Source organism: Sprattus sprattus (genome assembly GCF_963457725.1).
Source record: "Sprattus sprattus genome assembly, chromosome: 1".
Classification (NCBI taxonomy): Eukaryota; Metazoa; Chordata; class Actinopteri; order Clupeiformes; family Clupeidae; genus Sprattus; species Sprattus sprattus.
The window spans coordinates 9,529,439-9,552,175 of NC_137920.1; positions in this window are offsets into that span (position 1 = coordinate 9,529,439).

The window sequence follows — 22,737 nt, forward strand, 5'->3', positions numbered from 1 at the left end:
TTCATTACAATTCATTACAATGTGTTATTTACGTTTACCTGAATTGAAGCAAATGGCTTTAACTTGTCACAAAAAAAAGAGATAATATGTGAATACTTTAATTGTAGGACACTACCTTCAGTGGTTACATTTGAAAGAGAGAAAGTGTCTGCTATTATTTTGTCTCCATGTTTCTAAGTCATATGTCTCTATTTACCTAAACATTTAAATCAGGCAAGTTTATCCTAAGTGGGTAAATACCCAGTAAATCACAAAACATATTTTTAAGTGTTTTAGGAGTTATAAAATATTAAGAGAAGAGAGGGTATATGGTTAAAAAAAATATTTTCTAATATTATAGCAGACGTTCAAAGGATCCCATCAAACAAAATCGGTAACAATGAGGAGAAAAACAAAGAGAGACGTTACAAACGCCCCCAGCAGCAATTGGACATCAGGGAGAAACAACATGAATGCTTCCAGTGTGGAAAGACCTTTAATCAAATGGGAAATCTCAAGAGACACCAGAGGATACATACTGGAGAAAAGCCACATCAGTGTACTACATGTGGCAAGAGTTTCAGGAGCAGCTCAGATCTCACCATCCATCAGATCACACATACTGGAGAAAAGCCACATCTGTGTTCTCTGTGTGGACATGCCTTTAGTAAAATAAGTAATCTCAATAGACACCAGAGGATCCACACTGGGGAAAAGCCATATGAGTGTACTACATGTGGGAAGACTTTCAGGAGCATCAAAGAACTAACCATCCACCAGATGACACATACGGGAGAGAAGCCACATCAGTGTTCTCAGTGTGGAAAAGCCTTTTGTCAAGTTTCTGATCTCAAGAAACACCAGAGGATCCATACAGGGGAAAAGCCCTATCAGTGTACAATATGTGGGAAGAGTTTCAAGAGGAGCACACACCTTACCTCCCATCAGATCACCCATAGATGAGAATAGCAAAAGTAAACTCTCATCAGTGCAGTTCATGTGAAATGACCATAACAAGTCATCCACCATGTACTGGGGGGGGGGGGTCGTAGAAATACTCTATGCCATTGCTAACGCCATTTAACCATAGTTTAATATCCATTAGAGGACAAACAAACGAGAAAAGGATTGTTTTTGTGAAAAACCTTGCAAATGGTAAATATTCCAAAACACGAATTTCCAAAAGGGTTGTGTTGGAAATGGAGACAAGACGAAATTACTGGATTTGTAACTTTCACACTTTATTCCTCTTTGAGGAGTATGATCACAGATATGTGATTAGAATGTTGCCTACTGAAAGTAATGTAATGGACTCAAGGAACTGTTATGAATGGCAGTTAATGTAAATTCTATATCTGTTATACTTTTGTTAAACATAATTTAAAAAATATTCAAATTCATGCATATAGTTTTACAATTCATCATGCATTTCAAAACCATTATAGTATGGCTGAAATGAGCATATAAGCATATAAGCAATAATATTATTGTTTCTTTTGTCGTTGTTTTGTATTTTTGGGTAGATTGTCTGACGAGCATATAAATTCTAGAGCTGAACAATATAATTCTTGAATGATTTGCCTAAAACTCACTCCTTCAAGGGTATACATACTGAGGGAAAATAAATGCTCAAGATATGAAGAGGCACACTGCTGGATAAATGAGCTCAAGATTCATCAAAGGATTTATACTTGGGAAAAAGCCTTACCAATGTTCTCGGTGTGGAAGCGCGATCGCTCCTCAGCCACAATACCACACCAGGAGTTCATACCGGAGCAAAGACTTTCATGTTTTCAGTCTGTGGGAACAGGTTTACTTAAAGCTCTAGCCACGAGAGCTATCTCTAGACACAGACACAGACACAGACAGTTAAAGCCATCAGTACAATGCACCCATTATTACACAAAATGTGGTTTCTAATAAGAACTCATGGCTGAGAGGAGGACTATCCATGAATCATTTATGATCCGGCTACTGATGGGAACGTATGAAATATAGACACCCATTGTTACTCTGTTACTTGCATGGTACAATTGCAATGTCTACTAGTAAGTCAGTACTTGTGTTTTAAGTGGGATTTCTGCCAAAAATAAAGCTTTTAAGTGAATTGTATTTATTATTGTTACATTTGGCACAGAAAAATGAACTGTTCTTAAGACGCATGGTCCTTGCTCAAAAGGATCTGTACCGTCTCTGTGAGGGCAGGCGAGTCAGGTGGTGGTCTGGGTGAGAGGTAGGGGTGGGAATCTCTTGGCACCTCACGATTCGATTCGAAATCGATTCAGAGGTCAACGATTCGATTTAAAATCCATTATCGATTATCGATTTAAAATCGATTTTGTAATTTAATTTTTTTTTTTTTTTTTTTTTTTTTTTTTTTTTTACACATCCATTTTATGTTGAAATGCAAGCTGCATCGACTATTGCATTGCTCATAGAAAGTCAAAATTGTGACCATTAAAAGCTTTTACTCTAATAAAGCAAATAGCGAAGGTAATTCATCTGTTGATTTTCTTCAATTTAGACTCTGAGTTGCAAACTCAAATGATTCAATAGTCAAAATGCATCGATAATCGTTTTATCGGTTTCGAATTGATATTCGATAATGTGTAAAAAAAACGATTATCAATTCTAAACCGATAAAACGATTATCAATCCATTTCGACTTTTAAAACATTTGAGTTTGCTACTTAGGCTGAATCCCATTTCTCCCCCTACCCCTTCGTCTTTCCCCTTCCCCTCCGTTTTGCGCGTTCATGTGGAGGGGTAGGGCTGTCCCAATTCACGTTAAGACAGAGGGGTAGGGGAAGGGGAAGCGCTTTCTACCCCTCCAAACGGAGATTTTCCGAGGGCACACTTCAAACGGAGGGGTAGACTGATTTCCCTCAATGCATTGCGAACCCGTGATCATTAAAGAAAAAACATCGCGCGAGTCCATTTAAAAATGTCAGAAACAGCAGGGAAAGCATCACACAAATGAAAGTATTTTCTTTGTAATTCATGATTTTAAAACTTGTTTGATGAAATGTTGCATTGTGTAAATAACAGCTGCAGGCGCCATGTTTGTTTATGTCTGGTGAGTGACAGCTGTCGCTCTCCGGTAACGTAACAGCTGACGCTTCGTACTGATGACGTACGTAATTGTTGAAGTGCTATCCCAATTCGAAGGGCTAGCGTTTCAACCCCTTCGGCTACCCCTCCGTTTGAAAAAGCGAAGGCGAAGGGGTAGGGGTAAGGGTAGGGGTAGAGATTAGAAATGGGATTGGGCCTTAGAGTCTTTGCTACACTTCCTACTTTGTGTTTGATAATTAAAGAAAATCAACAGATGAATTACCTTCTCTATTTTTTATGAGAGAAAAAGCTTTTCCTTGTCACAATTTTGACTTTCTATGAACACTCCAATAATCTATGCAGCTTGCATTTCAACATAAAATGGATGTGTAAAAAAAAAAAAAAATTTAAATTACAAAATCGATTATGAACTTTTCTGAATCGAGACAGATTCGTTTTAGAGAGAATCGATTAAAATCGAATAATCGATTTTTTCCCCCACCCCTAGTGAGAGGGGTCTTTTAAGATGTTATTGGCCTTGCTAAGGTAGCAGGAGTGGGCAATGTATTCCATGGAGGGCATTGAGCAGCCAGTGACCTTTGGGGCTGGCTTGATGACCCTTTGGAGGGCTCTCTTGTCTGCTGCAGTGCAACTGGAGTACCAAGCCGAGATGCAGTAGGTAAGTGCACTTTCGAAAGTGATGTGAAAGTGATGTGAAGAAGGCCACAATCAGTTTACAATCCAGGTTGTTTTTCTTGAGTACTCTCTGGAAGTGTAGTCGCTGCTGTGCCTTTTTTGTCTCTGAGGTGTTGGCAGACCATGAGAGGTCATCTGTTATGTGGGCTCCTAGGAACTTGAAGGTGTGGACCTTCTCCACGCAGTCCCCTTTGATGTAGAGTGGGGCCGGATCTGCAATCTGCCTTCTGTAGTCCAGAATGAATTATTTCGTTTTTGTGGTGTTCAGTTACAGATTGTTGTCTGAGCACCACACTGACAGTTTCTGTACTTCATCTCTGTACACTGATTCGTCGTCTTCTGATATGAGCCTGACCATGACGGTGTCATGAGCAAATGTAATGACGGTGTTGGTGGGATGGGCTGGAGCACAGTCATAAAAGGAGTACAGTAGTTGACTCAGCACACAGCCTTGTGGAGAGCCAGTTCTTATTGTGATGGTGGGGGGGGAGGTGGGGGTTGAGTTTTACAGTTTGCAGGCAGTTTGTGAGGAAGTCTTAAATCCAGGTGAAGATGGAGGGGGAGAGGCCTAGTGCAGCTCATTTTCTGACTAGTTTGTCAGGGATGATTGTATTAAAAGCTGAGCTGTAGTCAATGAAGAGCATTCTTATATAGCTTTCACAGAGTTCAAGGTGGCTCAGTGTGGTGTGGAGGGCTACTTTGATGGCATCTTCCATGGACCTGTGTGCGCCATAGGAATTGAGTACCTTTCCAGATGCTCTGTCAGGGCCAGCGGCTTTCCTTGTACTCACTGATTTGAGCACACATCTCACCTTGTGTAGGGTGAGCGTGTGGCTGCTGGGGGTTGGTGGAGTGCAATTGTGGCGGGCCTGTTGACCTCTAAACGGGCAAAGAAATGATTTAAGTTCCTCTGCCAGTGAGGCATCAGCGTCAACAGTGCTGTCGTTGCTTTTCCTGTAGTTGGTGATGTTTTAAATTCCTTCTACCTCTTTCTTTTATAATTGTATGATTAAAATTGTGGAGAATGTTACATCAGCTAGATAATCGATCACATTTTTTAAATAATAATATTACATTTAAAATGATGTCATGCCATTTGAACTCAGACATTTTTACTGTTTAAGGTTGAAGCAAAGTTGATTTAAAAAACATAATTAACCCCCCCTGGCTTTATCTTTTGCTTAACTCAATGAAATGTCAGACCTATTGGGAATAGAGATACCATGGGAATACCTTAATGATGGGATATCATTTGCAGTATTTAACATTCAAGGCATTTAAAATGCCCGCCATCCTTTTGTCTCCAGATCTCTAACTCATGTGCCTGAATCTCTGCTTACATTAACAGTGCATTCTCAGGGTGTTCACGCATAGCCTAAGGGACTGAGCCAAGTGATATACTATTATAGCAAATAGCCAGTCAATCAAAAATACATTGTTTTCAGTGTTCTTGTGCTAATGTTACAAATAGAGGAGAAAGAGGATATTATTTTAAAATATTTTCTAATGTTATAGGAGACTTTCAAAGGATCCATTCAAGCAAAAGGACTATAGGGGAAAGAAGAAAGAAAGTCATCAGACATCAGCAATCGAACACAAGGCAAAGACATGAATTCTCCCAGTGTTCTAAAACCTTTACTGCACCTTCCGCTCTTGCAATGCATCAACAAACACACACAGGAGAAAAGCCACATCATTGTTCTCAGTGTGGAAAGGCCTTTAGTCATATGTGTTATCTCAAGACACACCAGAGGATCCACACTGGGGAAAAGCCATATCAGTGTTCTCAGTGTGGAAAAACCTTTAGACAAAAGGGTGATCTCAAGAAACACATGATGACACATACTGGAGAAAAGCCACATCAATGTTCTCAGTGTGGAAAGACTTTTAATCGATTGGGTCCTCTCAAGAAACACCAGAAGATCCACACTGCAAAAAACCCACTTCAGTGTGAGAAGGCCTTTACTGAAATGGATGAACTCATTAGACACCAGATGATCCATACTGGGGGAAAGCCATATCAATGTTCGCTGTGTGGACGGACCTTTAGTCAAAAGTGTAATCTCAAGACACACTTGAGGATCCATACTGGAGAAAAGCCACACCATTGTCCTCTGTGTGGAAAGACTTTTAGGCAAATGGCTGATCTTGAAAAACACCAGAGGATCCATACTGGAGAAAAGCCATATCAGTGTTCTCAGTGTGGAAAGACCTTTACTCAAATGAGATATCTCAAGATACACCAGAAAATCCACACTGGAGAAAAGCCATATCAATGTTCTACATGTGGAAAGGGTTTCAAAAGTAGCAGTCAACTTAGAATCCACCAGATGACACATACTGGAGAAAAGCCACATCACTGTTCTCAGTGTGGAAAGACTTTTATTCAATTGTCTCATCTCAAGGCACACCAGAGGATCCATACTGGTGAAAAGCCATATCAATGTTCACAGTGTGGAAAGGCCTTTAGTCAAAAGGGTGATCTCAAGATACACTTGATGATACATACTGGAGAAAAGCCATATCAGTGTTCTCAGTGTGGAAAGGCCTTTACTATATTGGGTAATCTCAAGAAACACCAGCGGATCCATACTGGAGACAAAAACCTAACCAAACTAAGTGATAAATGCAAATACTGAAATATACACCAATCTAATATCACCGACCTTGACCTGCAAAAAAGAAAGAAATGTATTGATGGAAATTAAAAAAGACATATACCATATAAAGGCTAGAATTTTAGTTTTCTGACCTCAAATAGTGCATTACTCAAACTAAATGAATTTTCTGTGGCTGGGTTACTTCAGTAGTCACTCAGGAAGAAAACATGGCTGAATGAAGGCGTTTATATGAGTCACTAATGATCAAGCTACTAATGGGTGACTATGAGATGTAGGTTAAAGTCTATAGGGATTTTTTTTACCTGAATGTTTAGATTTTTCCTTATTGTTTGTGAAAAAATGTGTCATCTCAGGAAGTACCACAGCATCCATTCATATGATGTGCTGTCCTGCTTATACATGATGGAGTCTGACTTAAATATTTTGGATTTGATGAATATGTGATGTACAAGATTAAGTATTTTTTCTTCATATTTGAATCTTTGATTTGGTAGAGATTGAAATCAAAATTGAGTAAAAATATATGAAATATACTTGGTGTGTGTGTGTGCTATATATATTCAATATATAATCGACATTGATGGCCTTAACAGCACCTCATAAAAATGATCCACAGCTCAAAGATGTGTTGAGTGTCAGAGGTGGGGAGAGGGAAAGAGGACATGGGGGAGGGAACATAGCATTGTCATTGGAAAAGGTAGACACAGAAAAACATGGCTACCTCGAGAAAACAGGCTCTGCACTCACTGAAATAGGGTAGTGGATGATGAGTTTCTTTTACTGACATAATGCAATAAAAGACACCAGAGGATCCATGACACTTTATATTTCTGTTGTACTCTAAATATAGGGTACTTAATCAAAGCTGAGCAGAAAACTCTGCTCTTTATCAGCCCACCCCCTCTTATCCTTTCCTGTTTTATCTTTTACATGATTTGTGTTTATTTCTGTTGTATTCTTCAAGGAAGGTAAAGAATGAAAAGGCCCTTACTTTTTACTTCAGCTGAGCATTACATGACCACCCTGAGTCAAAACATGAACAAATACAAAGTATTGTAGTGTATAAGTGTTGTAGGCTTCCATTCATATTATTATGATGTCTAGGTGACTTACCCTAATATTTTCTCATTGTTTGCCTTTAAATCTATATGTTGTCACCACATGTGTTTTTAGAGGGAGTACTGCCCAAAATCCCCTTTGTAATGTATGTATGTAAGTGTATTATATTTATTTATGTTCTATATGGCCCTTTCATCTGCATGCTTATATTACATTATGTAGATTAAACTGTTTGACTTAAAGTAAGGAATGAAATGAAAAGGCCCTTAATGTATATATATATAAATTATAATATAGTTTTATAACACAAGAATAGTGTTTATTTCTGTTTTATTCTTAAAGTAAGGTACACAATGAAAAGGCTCTTAAATTGTACTTCAGCTGAGCGCTCCACTGCCACCCTCAGTCAAAACAAATAAAAAGCATTCAGAGTGACCTGGGGTAAATGTCTGGAATTCTGGTTTAGATGATAATGCCCTCTGTTAGTTAGTGATATCCTTAGTTTAAAGGAATAAGTGACTGGTGCAGTGGATAGAGCTCACGGTTTGAACTCTCTAGGATGCAAGTTCGACTCCCCACACTTCCGTATCAATTATAGTTTTATTGGCTATAGATTTTAATAAAATGACTATGACTAAATGTATTAATAAGAAATTCAATAAATTGAAGCAATGAAAAGAAATTGTCTGTATTTCTCTCTTCTTATCATGCATCCACCTTAATCATTTTCTACAAAAATGATATGCTATGTATGGTGTAGTAGACTGACTTTATTTTCTACTTGCACACGTTAGCAAAATTAAACGTTTGCAATGATGTAAGTTAAAGTAGGTAAAACAACTTTCGTCAATATCTCCCTAAGGGAGATGGGTTGTGTGGTCACATTTCCTGGGATCAAAGAAAACGTTAGTATTCCGGTGCAAACGAAAAGTCACGTCTCAGGATTGCTGCGCATGCAACTTATTTTGGGTGTATCAACTGTACCCATGTCTCAACTGTACTAATACCACTGTCATAGTTATGAGTGCTTTGTTCTCCGCATCGCCGACATTAGGAAAATGAAGGCTACCACTCGCAAGAAAGTGAAGACATTCAATGTTGGTATAATTTGCAATAGGTCTTCTAAATTCATTACAATAACTCATCATGATGGAAAATTTGATCTTTTTAAAATTAATTATTCCTTGAAGGGTGAATCGGTAGCGCTCATACAATAACTCATCATGATGGAAAAATTGATCTTGGCGATCGCAAAGAATTCACCCTCCGATAATCAAACTATCTAATATGAATATTTGGTCAATGGGATCCCTCCTTTTTGCCTGGGGTGTGGCAAGCTTAGCCAGCTAAACTTAGGTTAGCCTGCCCTGGAGCAGGTTAGTGCTTAGTGATATGTTCCCATGGTAATTTATCAGAAGCTGCTTCGCCGAACCCGATAAAGGGGCGTTCTCTTTTTTTAGCCTGGAATCTAGCTTGCTTAACCGCTTAGCGAACTACGCCAAACCGCACCCAGGTTCCTATTTGACTCAGTTGTGTGTGTGTTTTTAAGTGAGGCTTCACACTGGTATGTAGGTCTGATATTACCCTTATATCAGTATTGAAATACAAACACACAGGCACTCTACAGTTTACTGGCCTACCGTGTACTAATCCAATAACCTTTCAGTTCACACATCCACCCACGCATACAGTATAACTATGCAGAAGTTATTTGTCCCCAAAAAAATACTTCTTAAGTCCAAAGGCCGACGCCATTAAACCTCAGTGCAATGTGTATCAGAGGAAACACAGAAGATAAGAATCAGATAAGATCCTAACCAAAAAACGTGATATATTGTGATGACCTCTCCACTACACTAGGTGTCCTTTCCCTCTTGCTGGCTCTTTTTCAGGTCTCCTGTTTGGAGTGGTGGGTCACCCAGGGCTGTAGTGGAGCGTAAACGCCGTTTACGCACTTCTGGAATTTTGGAAATAGCGTTTACGCACCTCTTAATAGTGTTTACGCATCTCAAAGTGGCATTAACGCATCTCAAAGTGGCGTTTACGTATCTCAAAGTTCTCTGCGCCTTGCATTCTGCCGTTGTAATAATCCGAAATACAATTGGTTTAATTTTAAATCACCTTAGACTAAATTTCATATTGTTGAACATATGAACGCTGTATTCTGATTTTAATCAGACAATTATTTTTTTAATAATTTGTATCTGCGTGGTATTATGGTATGTTTCCCTCCAATCAGTGCCTTGCGGCTGCGGCAACCCCAATAACGATCCAGGAAGTATGTAATTACATACAGGTTGTTGATTAGCCTTTTCGAAATGGATTCATTAGCCATGGATATCAGGCGATTTTTGAAGAGACCTAGTGCTTTCACTCACACAGATGCCGGCAAAAGGCCTCAAGATCAAAGTAAGACTGAAAAAGATCAATTCACATTTTTTTAACGTTGCTTTGGTTCGCACAACATCGCATTAAGACAGGGACAAACGCTTTTAATAACATCATTTCAAAATCGATGATGCAGGTAACAAGCCAGCCTTCACGGTTCCTTTGTTCGTCTCCCATTTAGTTGATATAGCTCATGCAGGCTGTGTCACAAGATGCAAAGACTGAACTATACACCAACCAAATATCACAAACCTTGACCTGGAAACAAGATACGTCATCTATTGATAAAAATTAAGTACAAATACTTTGTTACTTTACTGAGTAGAAATTTTGGGTATCTATACTTTACTGGAGTATTCTTTTTTCAGACGACTTTCTACTTTTACTCGTTACATTTTCACGCAAATATCTGTACTTTCTACTCCCTACATTTTAAAAATAGTCTCGTTACTCCTTATCATTTTGGTTTGTTTTCATTCCGGCTTGTCATCGTTCAAAAACACACGTCACACACAAAAAACCTAGCCGGATAAATCGTGCCATCCGGATAGAGTGAATTTGATTGTGGTTGGATGAGAAGTATGAACATATACCAATTCGACACCCTATTGGTTTTCTACGCAATGCACATGCGGATGACACAAATCAACCGTACAAATCATGTCACTCTCCAGCAAGGACAGCAGAAAAGCCCCTTACAAAAATGTCCGTGTCAGAGAACTCCTTCACCAGCGAAATATCCAGCGAAATATCAAACTCCCAACCAAGTGTCAGCGAGGAGGTTGATGGCCAACAAGACCAGCCAACACTTGTACATCCCTGGCCGTACCTGGAAGATTTTTTTAGATGGTTGGGTGCAAAAGCAATTCTTTTCGAATGCGCTGCAAGCTCTGCGCACCCAAGTACCACGAGCTAATGGCTTTCAAAAACTCAACGTCAAATTTGAAGAGACACCAGTCCGTTGATTTAATGTATGCACTACATTACCTCACTAAAGGTTATTGATAACATTCCACTGAAGTTTGACTTTTTGCACTATAACAATACTTATAGGCAACTAGTTATCTTGTCTGCCGCTCCATGAAACGCATGTTAATGCTCAGTAGTACACATATGGTACCTTAATGTATTTGCATTCATAAAATGTAATAATTTTCAATGGGCATATGCAGCTGAAACGGGTAGCCTAGTGCATCGGACATTTTGCAACATTACATTTTAATACAACATTATAGTCATTTTGGCCTTTAGAAAAATACTTTTTTTGAGGGAGGTGGGATAGTGCACTAAAGGCCCCTGAGACGCGGCTTAAATGTTTGTCCTTGGAATGGAAAAAACAATCTTACATTACTTTTACTTTTCTACTTTTAAGTAGTTTTGAAAACCAGTACTTTTATACTTTTACTTAAGTAAAAAGCTTGAGTTGATACTTCTACTTTTACAAAAGTATTTTTAAACCCTTGTATTTTTACTTCTACTTAAGTAATGAATGTGAATACTTTTGACACCTCTGTTAAACATACATACCAGCCCACTGTGTGGGGAAGTAGCTGCACTGAACACAGCAGAAAAGCACTGCAACGCATAGCGAACACAGCTGGTAAGATCATTGATACCACCCGGCTCACCTGGATGGCTACCTTGATTGCAAGTGACACCAGCCACCCCGCACACAGCCTGTTCAGCTTCCTACCCTCTGGAAGAAGGTGTAGGACCCTCTGTTGCCGCACCACCAGACTCAGTAATAGCTTCTTACACCAAGCTGTCAGGAAGCTAAATTCTCTCCCCTCACTCCCCCCAGCAATATCTGACAGTCTGACAAGAGGCTAAAATACCCAGTAGTTACCCACTAATTGGGTTTATGGTGTCTATATGGCTTCTTTACCTGCAGGTTTATAATTTAATGTATGCTGGTATATGTGTATGTGGATACAAATCTCTTCCTGTTTGTTTAGTGGATGTCTATACAAATAAAAAATAAAGTTCTATGAATTGACTCATGTGACTTGTATTTATTTCTGTTGTATTCTTAATGTAGGGTACCTAATCATAGGAGTGCATACATTGTAGCTCAGCAAGATATTCAACTGCCATTCACAGTCAAACCAAATAAAAAGTATTCTGAATTGACACAAACACACAAAGCTATAAGGAAGATTGGAGGCTTATATGCAGATCTAATATTATATTTGTCCCTTGTCCTCATATCAAGTTATACTCTATTATAAAACATACATACCAGCCCACCCCACATACCCCCTTTAAGTTCACACCTCCAACCCAGTGGGCAGAGTGGGTTGGTCTGTTTATACATGCTGGCTATTGTAATAACTGTACAGTGGGCAGCTGGTCTGTATATGTGATGACTATTGTAATAGCTGCACAGTAGTCAAAGTGGGTTGGTCTCATGCTGGCTATTGTAATAGCTGTACAGTGGGCAGAGGGGGTTGGTCTGTGTATACGTGTTGTATACATGTTAAAAGTAGGTAAATTCACAATAGTATGTAGTTGGAGTCGGCAAGAGGAAACCTTGTTAACAATAGCGGTTTTATTTTAATAGGTAAACATCAGTCTGGGCCATGTTTTTACCATGGGGACATTTTATATATAAAACACGTACTTTTATAATACAGTGCATATGCGAAAAAGCTGGAGTGGCAAAATGTGGGTTGGCATTAAACAGCCCACTGAGGTTAGAACCTGGGCTTTAGTTTTCTGTTTTCCAATGTTCCCAATGGTATTCACACCCCAGTCCAGTAGATGGCAGTAGATCTAAAAATGCAACCTGCTAACAGACTGAAAAGAAGAAGAAAATAAGAACTCGAGCGTCAAACGAATCACACGGATGTCTCCTCGGTTTGATCAGTGGAATGTGTTGTTGTTATTATTGTCGTATTAGCCTGCATTCCTCGCAGGCAAACGTTAATCGTAATACTTCTAAATCCCGAGGCGTTTTAAAGGGCCCGAAGACGACTGAAGGAGAAGCTTAAAAGCGAATGAATGGGACTATTACCGCGACTGACCAACGCCTAACAACTTTGTGTGGAGTGTCCTTTTATTAGGTAAGTCAAGTTGTGATATAATACTTATATGCCATGATAACTGGGGCTATGCAATACAAACATCTGGTGGGTGTAAAGTTAACGAGGGGAGCTCATAAGCTCCTAGATGCCTAGCAGCTCCGTGAGTAAAAGTTCGGTTTTGGAAAAGTTTTCCAGGTCACATGCCTGTTGTGCGGCTGATTAGTCAAGATGAATACAGCCAGAGGCGATTTCTCTAAGACTGCAAGGGAAGCTCAGCTTCCCCTAAAATGTCGAAAATTAAATTGTCAAATATGTACTGTTGTGTTAACATTTCATTGACTACAAATGCGTTAGAATACGTTCATGTCGAATACGAGTTCGATCAGAATCTTATCCAAGACTGACTCGATTTTGTTAACTTCTCATACATTCCCGTAATGTCAATGCATTTGACCGTAGAAGCCGAGCGTCCATTCACTTGAATGAGACTGCATGGAAGAGTTTTTTTTATTGCCTCGAAATTCGAAAGTCATTGGATAAATGCCAAGATTTCAGGTAAGGCCAAAGCTGGGAATAGGTACAATTCGCGTGGGCGAAAGACGCCATTTCGCTTCACGCGAACAGGCACAATTCGCTTCACGCGAATCAGGCACAATTCGAATGGGCGAGAGTCGCCACTTCGCTTCACGCGATTTGGCACTCCGCGAGTGGGCGAGACTCGCCACTTTGTGAATGAAGCGCGCTTCACTTGACGCGATCTGAATTGCACAGAGACGGGCGCATATGAGACATATACGTTGTTGACTCACAAAGACAAAACAAATAGCTACACGTATAGCCTATAAACGTTGTTGAGACTCTTATTAAAGATTTTACTCATTCTCGTGGTTGAAAGTCGGTAACAAAAGAGACATAGCTACACGGTCAAGCAATGTCATTTCATGTCATTTCATGTCATTTATTTCAAAAACAAACAATCCGAGTGTAATAGCTCTGGTCCCAAGACACAAAAAAGCCAGGAACCAGGTCTGATGGCCCATCAACCTAGACAAAAGGCCAGGAGCCGCCTTGATGGTTCTAACCTGGTGCTGTGTAAACTACCTTGTGGGTGTTGAATTGGTATTTTATTTGTTCAGCCACTTAACATTTTATAGTGTATTCATATCTATATACACTTATTTAAAATTGTTGTCCCTATTCATTGTATTTAGGTCATATCATGCCTCTTACCTCATATTCATTGTACTTATATCATATCATGACTCTTACCTCATATTCATTGTACTTATATATCTTATCATGTCTCTTACCTTATTCATAACCTCTATTGCTACCTTCACCTGTACCTGTATCAAATCTGCACTAATGACCAACTATTGCTGCCAATGTTACTACTGCTCATACCCCATATATCTTGTACTGTCATATCATACTGTATATATCCCATCTAGTTATTTTTATATTACCACTATGCAGAATACTCTGCACTCTTCTGCTATGGTTCTTCTGGTTAGATTCCGTTGCATTGTACTTATATCATATCATGACTCTTACCTCATATTCATTGTACTTATATCTTATCATGTCTCTTACCTCATTCATAACTTCTACTGCTACCTGTACCTGTATCATATCTGCGCTAATGACCAACTATTGCTGCCAATGTTACAACTGCTCAAACCCCATATATCTTGCACTGTCATATCATACTGAATAAAAATGCTAGTACAATACATTATCTGTAAGGTTGTGAGTGTGCAGTGGTAATGTAAGTTGATATTGATATATGTTTTTATTCAGTCACACACAGTAACAACAAACAAGTTCAACACAAATAATAATACATTCTAAGTGACTGAAAAGGCACAAGCTGAAGCATAATGCTTGTATTTAAGCCTGTCCTGTTTGACCAATTTAAGCCATCAACATATGCATTTTTTTTTTTACAAGTAATACATGTAATGGAAATAAAAAAACAAACAAAAGAATTGCCTCCAAAAAGTTAGTCACAAGAAGAGCAATGAAGCAAGATCCCAAATAAACAGCACAAAATCCTGCATACATTATGGACACTTGTAGACCTCAAGAATGGCTTTAGCTACCATCCCTTTGAAAACAAAAAATGTCTTACACTTTCTTAAGATTATGTTAGCGTCATTCCATAATGAAATTCCAACAACAGATAAACATCTCCTTTTAAAATATTTTTTGGCATTTGGTAGAGTAAATTTACAGACATCTCTGAGATTATATTTTGTCTCTTGAAATGAGAAAAACCTTTGTATGCTGACTGGGAGTTGGTTTGATTTAGCTCGATACATTATTTGCATTATTTTATAATATACCAGGGTACTGTTCGGCGACGCTCGCTAAGCAGTTTAGCGAGCTAAATTCCAGGCTAAAAAACACCGCTTTAGCGAGTTCGCGGAAGCAACTTTTTATCAATCACCATGGTAATAAATCGCTTAACACTAACCTGCTCCAGGGCAGGCTAACCAAAGTTTAGCTGGCTAAACTTGCCACACCCACTCCAAAAGGAGGAATCCCATTGACAAGGAGTCATATTGTAGTTTGATTAGCGTAGGAAAAGTTCTTTGCGATCGCCAAGAAGATCCATTTTTCCATCATGATGAGTTCTTGTATGAGCGCTACCGATCCACCCGACAAGGAATAATTCATTTAGAAGACCTTCTCGAGTCATTTATTGCATAGCCCACCACCGTAGAACATTGAATGTCTTCACTTTCTTGCGAGTCTTTGCCTTCATTTTTGCAATGTCGGCGATGCGGAGAACAAAGCACTCATAATTCTAGGACAGTGGTAGCCTATTAGTACAGTTGAGACATTGGTACAGTTGATAAACCCGAAATAACTTTCATGCTCAGCCTGAGACGTGATTTTTAGTTTGCACATAAATACTAACGTTTTCTTTGATCCCAGGAAATTTGAGCACATAACCCATCTCCATTACGGAGATATTGGCTAAAGTTGTTTTACCTACTTTAACTTACATCATTGCAAACGTTTAGTTTTGCAAACGTGTCTAGTTTTTGTGCAGTGGTGGATGGTGGATGTGGATGGTAAGGTGGTTGCATGATAAGAAGAGAGAAAGAAACACAATTTATTTGCATTGCTTCAATTTATTGAATTTCTTATTAATACATTTTCATTCAGTCATTTAGCAGACGGTTTTATTCAAAGCGATTTAAAACTACAATTCTTACGAAGGTGAAGGGAATCGAACCGGCAATTACCTGCATGCAAGCCCTACACTCTGCCCGCTGCACCAAAGTCACATGTTCAGGTCAAGAAAAGATATCACTACTTAGACAGCCTATGGACAGTTTCTTTAATGCTGTTGCAGTCGCGACAGTGATGAATTTTGACACGATTATGGTCTTGAATTCTTCATAACGCGTTCATGGTCATATCCCGCCTTAGCGGAGAAAAAAATGAGTCTTTTTCTTTGAGTTTAGACTATAATGCCGTTCAAAAAATCCTGGTTTTGGTTATCGACCTTTCATGCCTTTTAAAGCAGAAAGTGCACGCGCAATTTAGCTGATGATTTTAGCCTGGAGAGGTTAAAATAAATTAGCGCCTGTCGCCAGACGGGCTTGGCCTGTTCTCAATTAGCGAGCTAGTTAATCTCCAGTTGCAAGCTAAATTAATTATCGTAGCTTCAGTTGTACGCCGAACAGGGCCCAGATAATTTAATTTCATAACAAATTATTTCATAAACAATGGTTCATAAACAATGGGTTAGTGGGTGCATAATAATCAACCTTATTTATTATCCTTATGGCTCATTTTTGTAAAATAATGATTTCATTGACAGATGTTTTATGTCAATCCCCAGACTTCCACACAATATGATATGTAGGGAAGTATAAGTGAACAGTAAATAATATGTAAGGCCTTATAGTTTAACATGCTTCTTGAGTTGTACAAAATTGCTATCGTCTTAGAGATCTTTCCTTTGATATAATAAACATGTGGTTTCCATGTTAATTTATGGTCAATGACCACTCCTAGAAATGTTATCTCGGTCACTCGTTCAGCATCACTTATTTTTAATTGAATGTCCTTACCTATTTCCTTTTCGATTTCCAAAGACCATGAATGAGTTTTAAATTTTTTTATTGAGTGACAATCTATCAACATCAAACCAGGGTTTGAGGATTTCTAAATCTCTTTCAATAGAAGTCAAGAGTTGCTGTAAATCAGTGGTTCTCAACCATTGGGTCGCGACCCAAATTTGGGTCGCGGGAGTTTCTGAAAGGGTCGCGAGACGAATTCTAAATTATTTTTTTAATTTTTTTCAAGCCATGCTCCCTCTGCCCATTAAGGAATCCTTGCCCCCAGTTCTGACATTAAAATACATAAGCCGGCAATAGTTCTGCATGTAGGCCTATCTAACAATAACATGTTCAAACATTTAGCCAATTAAATTTGCATATGAGATATTTTAAATGTATCAACATGTAAAACGTCACTGTATTGCGCGATGATATGCTCTGACATGACCGGAGAATGTCTAGAGATGACTAGTGGAGGGTAAACATTTTTGTATTCATTTCTTTAAAATCAACAGAGAATCTTTGTGTAAAACGAGTACCAGCTCAGATATGTCTTATTCTGAAGAACCAAAGAGGAAGTGTTACGGGCGTACGACCCGGTAATATGGATTTACGTGTTGCGTGAAGAATGGTGAGGACCAGCCGTTGTGTGTAGCCTACTATGCAACGAAATACTAGCTAATGAAAGCCTGAAGCTTTCGAAATTGCAGATACATTTTGAAACAAAGCACGCCAACTATAAAGATAAAAACTTTTAAACGTATGAGCCAAAACCTCACGCATCCCAAAAGACATTTGAACGTACCATTACTGTTCGGGAGAAGGCACTGGGTGCATCCTATCTGGTCTCCTACCGGCTAGCTCAGAGCAAAAAGGTCTATACGGATCCAGAAGTTGCCATCGATTTGTGCACTGCACTTATAGGTGAAAAAGAAGCAGCAACCTTAAAGATAACTCCCGTGTCAAACGACACTGTTCAAATGAGGATATGTGACATGTCAAATGATGTTGAGAAGCAGCTCACTGAACGTCTCTGCGCGTTTGACTATCGCCTTACAACTCGATGAATCCACAGACTTGGCTAGCTGTGCCATTCTCTTGGTTTATGTGCGGAATGATAACTTTGAAAAAGCAGTTAGTATCTTATTTAGTGCAGATTTGCCAACATCTACCACTGCAGCAGAGATTTGTTTCTGCAATGGACACATACTCAGTCAGCTCTCCTGGTCAACGTGTGTTGGTGTGACAACTGATGGGGCAGCCTCTATGACAGATAAACATTCAGGGATCTCATTTACTATTTGAACATGTCCATCCAAGTCCATTTCTCATTAAGAAGTTGAGCATGTAAGTAATGATTTCTTATTTAGAAAATGAACATAAGTCCTGTTATAAGCGGAACATGTAAGTCCATCTCTGACTAAAAAGGTGAGCATGTTCTGTAAGTCCATGGATTCTTCTTAAGAAGTTGAACATGTAAGTTCATAATTTCCTTCAAAAAGTTGAAAATGTATGGCTAAAGTCCATGATTTCTCAAAGAAGTTAAACATATAGGCCTAAGTCCATGACTGCTTAACTGATCCTGACTGTTAAACAGTTGCATGTGTTTTCAATGGTAAAACAGTGGTATAGTATTAAGCCTAGTAGTAGTGGTAGTAATGATAATAATAATAAAACAATTGTTAAATTATTGGCCTGATGATTCATGCTGATTATTAGTTATCGGGTCGCGACTGCGCTGGTATCTTAAAATTTGGGTCATGGAGCAAAAAAGGTTGAGAACCACTGCTGTAAATTATTACCCGAACAGTAGGCTACATGTTTGTATCAGTTGGATTCGTAGAACGTAATAAATTTCATTGCTTGACCGTGTGGCTATTTGTCTCTGTTTTGTTATTGTTGTTGTTACCGACCACGAGAATGAGTAAGATCTTTAATAAAAGTCTCAACAACGTTTATAGGTTACGTGTACCTATTTGTTTTGTGTTTGAATGATTTGTCGTCTCTATAGATGTGTGTGTGTGTGTGAAGCGCGCTTCATTCACAAAGTGGCGACTCTCGCCCACTCGAATTGTGCCTGATTCGCGTGAAGCGAAAAGGCGACTCTCGCACAGGCGAATTGTACCTGATCGCATACAAGACCTTAGCTCAAGATTTGTCCCGACCCCGGACGCTCAGCGTCTCTGGGGACTGGATGGAGCAGTGGGCTGGCCTGGGCTAGCCTGGACGCTGGGCTTCCGCGTGATGATTGGAGGATCAGTCGAAAGGCTGAATTACTTTTTGATTGACAGATATTTTGAGATATACACAGTCACCTGAACGCCTAGGAGCTCCAGTCCCATCGCGGATTTTGCAGGTGAAGTTTTACGACAAACTACAACCCATTTCTTGATATTTGCTTGGCGAAATTGCTTCCATTATTCATTTCTTACACTGTAAATAAAACACATTCATCGTATTTCCTTGTTTCAGTTTAACATACTTTCTGACTGTTCGAGTTTAATATTGTTTCGTTAGTTCGTTCATTCATACTGTTGGCTAGGTCGGAGTGAACTAGCCAGCTAGGAAGGTGCACACGATGGTAGACAATGCTAATATCGTCAACCTGATTTTGGCGAAGCCATTTGATAGTCTTCCTTATGAGGAGAAACTTACAATTAAACAGCAGGGCAGATCAACACCTAAGATTGATTTGGTGCAAAAGGTAGGGAAAAGTAACAGGTCTTTTCAGCTCTCCTGGTATGATAAAGTTAGCTGGCTGACTGGAAGTGCTGTGACAAAGAAAATGTACTGTTGGCCATGCATCTTGATGAAACCATCTCAGGGTGTGGATGTGTTGTCTGGTCAAAATTTGGTTTGAGGGATCTGTCTAACTTTGACAGGGCATGAAAAGAGCAATGAACATGTGAGTGCATGTGCAAGGTTAACCCTTCCAAAACGATGTGCGCCCGTGGGGCGTTTGGTGGTATTTCTATTAATAGAATGTAAAATCTCCGCGAGTTTTTGTCCTCCAAACATAAAACTAACACCCTGAGAAAGCTTGAATCTTCTAGTTTTCAAATATATCCAGTTCGAAACAAACAAATGAATGAGCACTTTGTAAGGAGAATACAGGTAAAGCCTTGCATATTTCTCTCTCAGAGTGTATAAGCAACCGGTGATTGCCCACCCATTAGCAGATTAGGGCTATTCATATGATAAGCTCATGGTAAATCTCGGATCGCTATTGGGTAATGACGTTGCAGTAAAACGTGAGAAAACGCCCCATTTTCCCGTATAAACAAGGCAGCATGTAAGGATGTTTACATTTGGACTGAAGAGATACATGATGGCGAACTCCTTCTCTGCTGCCGAAGCCTTGCGCCAAATTCAAGAAGACCTAGTCGGCGAGGAGGAAACCACATCCTCGGATGAGAGCGATGACGATATGGAAGATGAACACATGCACTTTGAGCTTCGTCTTTACCCCGTTGAGGATATCCCTGTTGAGTAAGTTTTATTTGTTTATTTGTTCACCTAGCTCTTGTAATGAATGCTGTTGATTAACTTATAGGGAGTAAAATGCTCCTCTGAGTTGAACGAAATATTTTAGTATGCTACTGTTTGCATAGTGAATAAATTACTTCATGCTTCTAAGACTATTGTATGGTAGAATATAATTCTCAGAGTTGCGTTAATGATGTTAGGCTATATCAACGATTGTTGTTGACGTTTCGAGTTGGTTGTCTGTGCTGATATAAGTAAAACATACTTGGTGACTATATTGCAGCCATTGATGTAAAAATGCAAACGTGTCTTACTGTTATAGCGAGTAAAATGCACGTCTGTATGCTATGAGTTGAATGGAATGTTTAGTATGCTACTATTTGCAGAGCGATTCAATCACTTTATGTCGCTAAGACTATTGTAGTAGAAAACATATTTAATCAACAGAGTTGGGTAAATGATAACAGGCTACACATATAAACGATTGTTGTCTGTTCCGAGATTAGTAAAACATAGAACTACATGGTGACTATATTGCAGCAGATGATGTAAATTGCAATCGCTAAAAACGTGTCTTACTACTGTGGGTAGTCGTTAGTGTTATTATGACGCGTATGGTAGGTGTGAATCAAAACTAGGAGGTGTTTGTGATCGAAACTGTAGTCGTTAGAGCGCTAAAGTGATATGTGTTACAATGCCCGAACATAAAATGAAAGAGCAACAGTTCATTTTATTTTACTTTATTACAGAAACTTGGAGAACATTGCACCTACACCGCCAAGGAAGAGAGCACGCTGTCAGCCTAACCCAGATCTGTCGTCATGGAAGTCAGAGGGTGACAATGATGCAACTCCATCAGCACTGAGGTTTTTTCCTGCAAGGGAGCCTGGTGTGCAGCTGAATGCAGCAGACAACCACACTCCTCTAGACCTCTTCAAGTTGTTCTTTTCAGAGGATGCTGTGGAAACCCTCTGCCAGAACACCAACAAGCAAGCTGCTAGGAGCATTGCCAGAGGTGTAAAGTACAAATGGGTGGATGTTGGAGTTGCTGAATTCTACAGATACATTGGACTGGTTTCTACATGTGCATGATCAAGCTGGATCACATTTCTGACTACTGGAGGAGAAACACCATCTTGTCCATCCCTTTTGTGGCAGATGTGATGGTAAGAGACAGGTACCAAACCATATCATGGAATGTGCACATGAGTGACCCAAGCGAGGACATGGTGAATGATGCCTACCTTTATGTACCTACTTTTATGCACCTTATTTTATGTACCTACCATGCCTTTACTTTTATGCACCTTATTAAATTCACCTTCTTATGCACCAAGCTTGTTTGCAATTTCTTGTATGTACTTTCAAAGCTGATGGTTGTGGGGGAGAGATAGCCACAATGACAGTCCAGGGCCATTGACAGGTGAGCCATACTGGGGAGGGGCACTCACAGGGCAGTTTACACCTCTTTCATCAATATGCATAGTGGTCTAGGTGGAAAAAAGTGTCACCTTGTAAAATTCTTATAATTAGTGTAGAAATCACACACACTTTCTGAATGCTAAACTCACCTATGTGGAGCAAACACATATGTTTACAAGGTTCAGAGTAAAAAAGAAAACTTCCAAAATATTTAGAATGTGTTTTTTGTAAAAAGTCTGAGCACCTCTAAAGCTAGAGTTCATTTGAGTGTCTTTAGATTTAATTTTAATACAAAACTTTTTTTACTACATTTATTTTACTCTCATTTTATTATTGCTGAGTTGTTCTAGAATATAATCATAAATTCCACTTTTGCCTAATGGTTTTTAGTTAGGTGAAATATACAAAAATATCAGGCATGGCAGACTACCTAACAGAGTCAAAAAAAGCCCTCTGGGTTGGAAGTGTTAAGCTGCCTGGGCAGGGTCAGGGTTGAACATGCACTCAATGAAGGTGCAGAATTTAGGTATAAATGTAGGCCAAAAATGAGCTTCCTCTCTTTAAAAGACCAGCAGCCGCCACTGAATACAGCGTATAAGCTATATTGTATCTACACATTTTAAGATGGGTAGACTTCTGTAAAACAGAGTATACCAGTGCATGCAAGGCAAACACGTTTCAGAATCCATAAGTAGGCTAGTCAAAGATGTCTAGGCCTCAGTTTTAGTTAGTGTTAAACTGTAATGGTATTGTTTGGCTTCTAAATTCCAAGAGCACGTATTTCCTCGTGTCAGGGAGATTCCTCTGGACACTGTCAGGGGCAGTTGGCTTTGGCTTCCTGTAATACATTAAGTTAAGGTCTGGTGTCCCTAACAAATGCCAGCTGTACAGTATATGCAGAGTCAGACTCTGAGGCGCCAGACAGCCTGGGGTCTT